General features: G+C 41.3%; 1 protein-coding gene across 2 annotated transcripts in view; it reads left to right on the plus strand.

Annotated features, from left to right (window-relative positions):
* Positions 1–757: 757 nt before the first annotated feature.
* Positions 758–7,646, plus strand: part of ppm1bb (protein phosphatase, Mg2+/Mn2+ dependent, 1Bb) — a 22,854-nt gene continuing 15,965 nt past the window's right edge. Inside the window, exon 1 of one of the 2 annotated variants that reach the window (XM_086195359.1) lies at positions 758–1,164. The gene's annotated coding sequence lies outside the window, so the exon portion shown is untranslated. The remainder of the gene's footprint in view (positions 1,165–7,646) is intronic. The other variant, XM_086195360.1, reaches the window with a different exon arrangement.

Below are 7,646 nucleotides of genomic sequence, written 5' to 3' on the forward strand. Positions count from 1 at the left end.
ATTAAGTGGGAAGAAATACAAATTTACATATCTGTTAGCATAAAAGAAGTGACTGATACTAAAAACACGGGGTTCACACAGTTCTTATTTCAACTTAAATCCAAATAAAATCATTTTTGAACACTGGAGGCCAAATGCAGCACTATCAGATACTTCTATCAGTAGGCTAATAGCTGAACTTTATTCACATAATAAAACAGGGATTAGCACCTAAAATTAGTTTACAAGTAAAGTTTTTCTACATTTTGTCCAAGACACATCATTTGACAGGATCCGTGCATGTGTACCTTTATGTTAAATTTAATTTTTTTCAATATCCGACAAAAATGACATCCCACTTAGGTTTAGGTATCATAGCTAACTGGTTATTTTTAGGATAGAATACACCAATTATTTTTATTGGATGTATTTCTCTTACGGTGTCTATTGTTATAGGCTCTTGTACTGTCTGTAACTTCCCAATATATAGCTAACGCAAACTTTACCACGGTTTGTTTTGATTTATTTTTCACCGTCGCCAGGTAGCATGTGAGACGTGTTGCTTCGAAGTTGACTTCGGTTTAACTCCGGCAAAATTCGGTGCACGCATGCGCAGATTACGAGCGTGAGTCTTTTTTTTTTTTCTCTCGCGCATCACAGAACTTCTGTAATGGACCAATGAACGTGTAATTTTGGTCAGGGGCAGAGCTAATTGACAGAGAAATCAGCCAATTAACTGACGTTTCTTCTTGACATTGTGACCAATCGCCAAGCATATGCCAAAAATAACACCTCCTCTTGTTCAGCACCCAAAGTCGAAGGAAAGCTCTGGCCTTTCAATGGAAGAAAGTGCTAGATTTGTCAGTGTTGTATAATATAACCAATTCTCAGTGTCCACATTTTTTTGGAACGATCGGAATTGTCTGTATTTAATGTGAGGGACAGAATTGGCGTCAAACATGCGTAAAAATCAACGCTGTCCAAGCAGGGAACCACCGAGAGAGGATTTATCGCCGCTCATCTGAGGCCAATCTCGATTATTTTTTGTCAAATAAGGAAACATAACTTAGCTAGCTAGCTAACCTTAGCTCCGTAGATAGCTAGGTTACCGACATATCTTCACACAAAAGCAGAATCCAGCAGATCATCAAGATTGGATCTACATTCTCGTAACAGCAGGAAAACGTAAGTAGCATGCTAGTATGTGCGCTAACGTCATTAGCTAGAGTTTGACAAGCTGTGGAATTGCGATGGCTCCAATGGCAGCTAGCTGTGAAGTTAGCAAGCTAGCTAACGTTAGCTTGTGTCAACACACTAGCGGGCTAGGCCTCTCCGCAGTGGGACCATTGTAAAGTGGAATGGAGTTCAGCATGTGGTCAGTGGATTGGTATTTGACTTAGAAACGTATTTGTTACACTGGTCTGGTTGTTTTAATGCAGCAGAACCTACGCTGTAACAACGTAACGTCACATGAAGGCACAGACAAACCGTTGTCAAAATAAAACCTGACCCAATCGTCTGACAAGTTCCCAAGTAACTTAGCTAACGTTCCCGCTACCACCAGCAAGGCAATTCTGTATTGGTCACATTTAATGAATAGAAAGTCTATGGTTAGTAGTAAACAAACAAACAAACAAAAAACGCTGCCGTCCTGTGCTTAGTCTGATCCCATGCGAGCTAATCTTGCATGGTACAAGGTAACGAGGCTACAATAGCTAATGACAGCTTAGCGGACTTTGTCATTAGGGTGTCAATGGTTAGCTGGGTGATGCTAGCTTCGCAGTTAATGGTATTCTTAGAGTACATTTACAAACAAACACACACAAAGTCTTTTAGATACATTTATTTACAATTTGTGACGGCAAAGGCTACATGTGCCAAACATACATAGCTGGATAGCTACTATGTTTTAAGTAGCGACCTTAGAGGGTAATTATAACCGCCAGGCGCCCCTTTTACGTCAAGTAATTGATGAGGCCCGTCAGTACATGTAATTAGTTACAGAAGTGTTCTCTACGGAGATGACGCCTAATGTAGCCAATAAACTTACGAGGTGTTTACAACCTCTCTTGCCTTAATGCGACGATAGCATCGCTCCTCCCGACACAATCTGATGACACTGATTCTGTATTTACCTCTAATGTTTCATCTCAAGGAGACACGCAGGTATGTAAAAAACAAAACATGGTACATATGTCTGAAACGGAGCTATGAACAGAAATACTTATATTTTAACCACAATCAAGGGATAAGCCAGGTATGTTAACCCTCTAGTGGGGCTGAATGATTTTCTAACATTATTGGACTGATGTCCTGATATGATTTATTATGTTAAGGGGAATGGTCTTTTATTTTCATAACTATTTTAAGAGAAAATCTCATGGAAATATTTGATTGTATCATTATCTGAGGATCTGTATCAAACAAAAGCTACTTTCTTAATTCTGTAGAATAGGATGTGTAGTTTTGAAATCACTGCGGCACCACAATATTTAATTTAAAATAGGATTTTGACACATAATGAAATATTGCACCTTGCTGCTACTCAAAATTGCAGTAGGCAATACAGGTACAATTAAATTTCTGTTAATTGTGCAGTTCTGCTTTCGTGCCCGTGGCGGTTGTACACTTTCAAGTCCCAGCATTATGTCATAGCTAAAGTTAATATAGCAACAATAGCACTGGTGCTCTTTATGAGCCCTGTCACATGTCAAATGTAACATGACTGCAGCCACTTATCTTCTTCAACCATTCTTCCTGTCTGAAATAATCTCTTGTCGTTTTGCTACCAATATCGTCATGAAAGTTTTCATGCTACTTGGGCTCGTGAGTAATATTCACGAGTACTGTTTCCAATAATCTAAACAAGAAACGAGTTCTGCTTCTCATGTGTGGGCCCAGCACATCTTCAAAAAGCTTTATGGAAGTGTTTTTGTTGATAGATGACTGCATTTGACCCCATCTCCTGTAAATAGGGTTGAATCTTTGAGCAGAGAACTTGTCTGTCTCAATTGATCCCACTTCAAAGTCAGCACATTTTTATGTGATCTTAGGAAAATTAGTCTACTTAATTGCTGACATCTAAGTATTGTATGAATTTTGCACTGTGCAGGTCAGAAAGTTGAGTGGGTGGCCTCCCTAGTCACTATCTCATGTGTATCAAAGTGCGATAAAGTGCTCAGGTGAGGAGTTTATGACCTCGTCTAATGTTGGGTATGTGCCCTGCTAGCAGGACACAGGAGGAGTTCAATGGCTGATAGTCTTAAAGGAGCAGGTGAAACACAGTGTCAGGTGGAGATCATGACAGTCAACATGCTTATTTTAAAGTTTGACAGATCATAACAGCCTTGGCTGCTCAGCAATAGAACTCTAATCACAAGGTGCTTTAACCCTTGAGGCCCCACAGATGTAATTTGTGTTCAAATTCACGCCCCCTGTCCTCCGTTCAATTGCTCACAAAGTGTTTATTGCGGCAAGGTGGATCACATATCTGTTGATCTCCTTGACTTGACCTTTCCAATGATGCTATTTGCTTGTTTATAGGGCTGGGCGTCATCCTGTTTTATGGAACATCATTAGAATTGTTCCCCCTGATCCAGGGCTGTTGAGACCTCTCCTCCTGCCCCGTCTCAACAGTTTCGCTCGCCTCCATGTCTGACCAAATCACATTACCTTGAGAGCCAGATTCATGAGATCATGCGAAAATCACAAGATCACGCGAGAATGTAGTTCCCCTGGTGGAAACGGCATTACCAAATCCCTACTGGTTGACATGTTAATATGCACAGGAGGCTATGTACCATCTGACTGCTGTTAATTTTGAGTTTACAACAAGTTCGATCATAGTTTATACGTAGAGTTCTACAGCTACTCCTGCCTCTCAGTTGAGTAAGTTCTGCCTGATCCACAAAGTACTGCAAAGCAAAATAAACAATCTGATATCATAAGTCATTTCTCTGGGTGAAAAAGCATTAGGGCTGTCAAATGTATACAAAAACTTATATTTGAATATTATATTAAAAAATACATAAATTTGAACCCTTGTGTTTGTGCATTATATCGATTAACAAAAATGTGTGTTAATATTTTACTGTCAGTATCATGATCAAGAATAACAAAAGTAACATCTATCTTATGGATATTTATAACTAATCACACAATCTGTACTCTTGAAAGTACATAAAAATATGTCGTATATGAAGTAAAACATCACCCAAGGACCTCTCTTTCTTCCTTGCTCTCTCTGCGTTTATCAGAGTAAACTGAACTCGACACCTGGCAAAAATCCAAACGAAACAAATGTATTTCCAAATGGGGCTTTTCACATGACTCTGGGTGCAGCTCACTCTCTGCGTCTGCTGCGGGCAAGTTTGGGTACTTTGGTTGTGGACTCTCCATCACTCTTGACTGTCAGTCATTAAATTAGCATTAACAGTAGTGAGACTCCCTCTTTAAACTTGATTGGCGGTTGGCAAGTAGCTTTCAGGTGTGTTACCAGCACCCTCTGATCTAGAGTGTGAACCGACTGTCTGACGTGTGTGTGCAGCACACTGGCCGGATTCACGCCAGAACGATACCAGAGAAAGACTTTATTTTTCACGTTCAAACAAGCGTAGGGCATTACAAAGTGTAGTTATCCGATTTGATAATGACAGCAAATTCTTGCCTTGTCACCAACACAGGGTGGAAATCCCGGTCTAGTTGGTATGGAAATAAGACCTCTGCACACTTGCATTTCTTCATGATTCAGTTAGAAGTCATGAGTGAATAAAGCAGTGATATTTCTTTATGCGGCAGTAGGCAGTAAACACAAATGTCTGTATAACTCCTCCAGTCTACTTCACTCATGGCTTGTGTATTGCTAGGGTCCTAAGAAATTGCAGTGTAGAGAAGCAATGTTAATATTTTGGTGATAAGTTGTTTTTTTCTGTTGAGCTTTCAGCCGTCCCAGCCAGCTCTCTGCTTCATTTTGACCACAAATGTCAGAATATGGGTGCATTCCAAATGTCAGGGGTGGCTAGTTTAACTCCAGTAGTGTGGATGTGCTGTTCGGCTTGCAAGCCATGAGCTGTCTTGACCGGCTAATGTGAAGTTTTTCTGGATATTATATTTAGTAAACCATCAGCTTACCCTCTGTCTACCTTATCTATGTTCTTGAACATCACCTGTTGTCATGCATCCCTGGCAGCTCTCTTTGCCTTTTCAATGCATTTACCATAAAGCTCAGAAGAAGTGCATTCCAAGTTTCTGAGGTGCCTGCTTTGACTAAATAGATGCACACATTGGTATACTGGCTTGATTGTCCGAAGTGAAACTGTTATGGATGCTATTTTTACCAACCAGCAGCTGTCCGACTAATAGAATTGGGAGATTGTGTTTGATTGTTTTGCAATGGCTAGCTCAGTTTTGGCTGCAAGGCAGAGTATCCAACGTCATGGGTTTGATATGACTAAATTCCAGGAAATTCCCCCTACATAATTGTGTAAAGATTTATCTACCACGGGCACTTTCTTATGGGATATAAAAAAAGACAACTGTCTCAAAGGCAAATATGAAATTCTGCGAGTATTACACGGCACGTATGACTAAACCTAATACTGGCCAAGATCAGAGCTTGAAAATTAAAGTGAAATTGCAAATGAGAATAAGCCAGGGCTCATAGGGTTAAAATGTAAATCCCTACATGTATCCACATTACTCGTTTATTATTGATAAGAACCAGCCCTGTGAAGAAACTGTGACAAACCTGTTGCACAATTTCCACAGCGGTGAATCAGTTCGTCTGCTCCTTTCCTTATTTGCTCACACAGATTATTCTTCAAGGGCAACAAGTACAAATCTACCCAAGTTGAAGTGGGCAGCGTTTTCTATGGAACCCGGGGGACAGTGACGAAATACCCTTGCAGTATTGGAAAAGGAATGACCCCTTGAAATTCACTTCATTCTCATTCTCAATTTTTTTCTCATTACTGTTTTTGCAGTCGACATTAGTGTCTAATTGAGTGATGGATGAATAGATTTTCAACAAAACAAATCAATACATTGGATGTAACACTACATCAGATTAATTTATTGTAGAAATTGCTGTGCTTTAAGTTACGCTGTAAGTTTAATTCCCCTGTTTGTTCGGTTTCTTTCTGGATTACTAAAGCTAGTGCCAGACTATGGTCTCACGCCTCGCAGGAAACATGGTTATATATAACTTTTACACAAACGGTGTCAACACACGTGACGTGAGAGTATGAGTGCACAATGCACGCGCGTCCAGCTGTACGTAAACTATCAATTAAGCCGGGCATAGTCTGTATAATTTGAGCTGTTTCAGACCAATTGTGGAGAAGCGCGACACACTTTGAGGTCTGCCTGGATTTCAACATAATCAAGCATTGTTTGCTGCACAGTGTACAGGGAGGCGCAAGGACCGATGGTGGCCACTCAGCTGTTCCCAGCTAGTGGTGCGATGGATGACTGGTCGGGATGGTTTGGATGAATTTCAGAAATTTTGGTCAAGAATTGTCGCTTTCTCCTGCAGTGGAAGCAAAACCATGAGCCGATTCCCCAACATTGGTGCTGTGTGTGTGTGTGTGTGTGTGTGTGTGTGTGTGTGTGTGTGTGTGTGTGTCGGGCAATGTCTGATGTGGATGGTAAATAAGGCGGCGCGGTCACATCGTCCACCTCCTTTCGTGACAAATGTCAACAAGAGAAATGTTTGCTGACTAAAAATTCAAAAACACATTCAACTACTTCTCCCTCCTCTTCTTTTTCTTCAAGATGCTAATCAAGTCAGATTTCATCGACAATCGTCGGTAGCCCGAAAAGCCCGCAGCTCCCCACAGGTCACACTGGGCGAGCGCGCAGGTCACGGCATCAGTGTGAGCAGATTTATCATGAGCTTTGGCTTTACATTGCAAATGATCTGCTTGTGCAGTCTGCATAAAATGCCGTGTGCTGTTTTACCAGGTCGACAGGTTGTTCAGGTCTTGATGGACAAAAAGCCTGGAAAGGTCGATTTTAATAATCCAGAAATGTAAAGCCTTGAACAAATTTACCTCGGGTGCTCCGAGTCTCAGACTGTGATCAAACAACAGGCACCTCGGCGTTGTTCCATTTTCTGGGAACTTGAACCTGTGGGGGGAGTGATAGTGAATTTCAACATATTGATGTGTACACCTGGAAAGTGCAGAATCTGCTGATAGCTGTTTTGTGTGAGTATGCCTGGCTGCTCTGAAGAGCAAGCTCTCTGCAGCATTATGTAATCCCCCGACCTTCCACTTCCCTCTTCAAAGCCGCTGTTTTTTGACAGACATGTGCTTCTTAGCATCAGGGGGTGTTGGTTTCGACCTGCGGTTACACCATGGGTGACAGCAGTTTGTAGGGTGTTAAGTGGTTTAGAGTTCCTTGCTCCAGTTTGATGTCTCAATTAAGACATCAATTCTGGGTTTTTTTTTCAGTATGTTTGTGTGTTTATGTGTGTCTGTGTGTGTTTTTGCCAGCAGTCTGTTGCCCCATTGACAACCAGAGAAGTCTCATAGTATCTGCATGTGCTCTTGCGGTTGGCATGTTTCCTTTCAGGGTCTGGCTGCTGTGACTGCTTTAATGGATGGATGATGCAATTCCCCTTTCCTCTCTCTACCAGGCAACTGAGAGAGAGAGTGTGTGTGTGTGTG

This window comes from Aulostomus chinensis, chromosome 23 (genome assembly GCF_037954235.1).
Source record: "Aulostomus chinensis isolate RoL2024-O1b breed Wild chromosome 23, RoL_Achi_v1.0, whole genome shotgun sequence".
Taxonomy (NCBI): domain Eukaryota; kingdom Metazoa; phylum Chordata; class Actinopteri; order Syngnathiformes; family Aulostomidae; genus Aulostomus; species Aulostomus chinensis.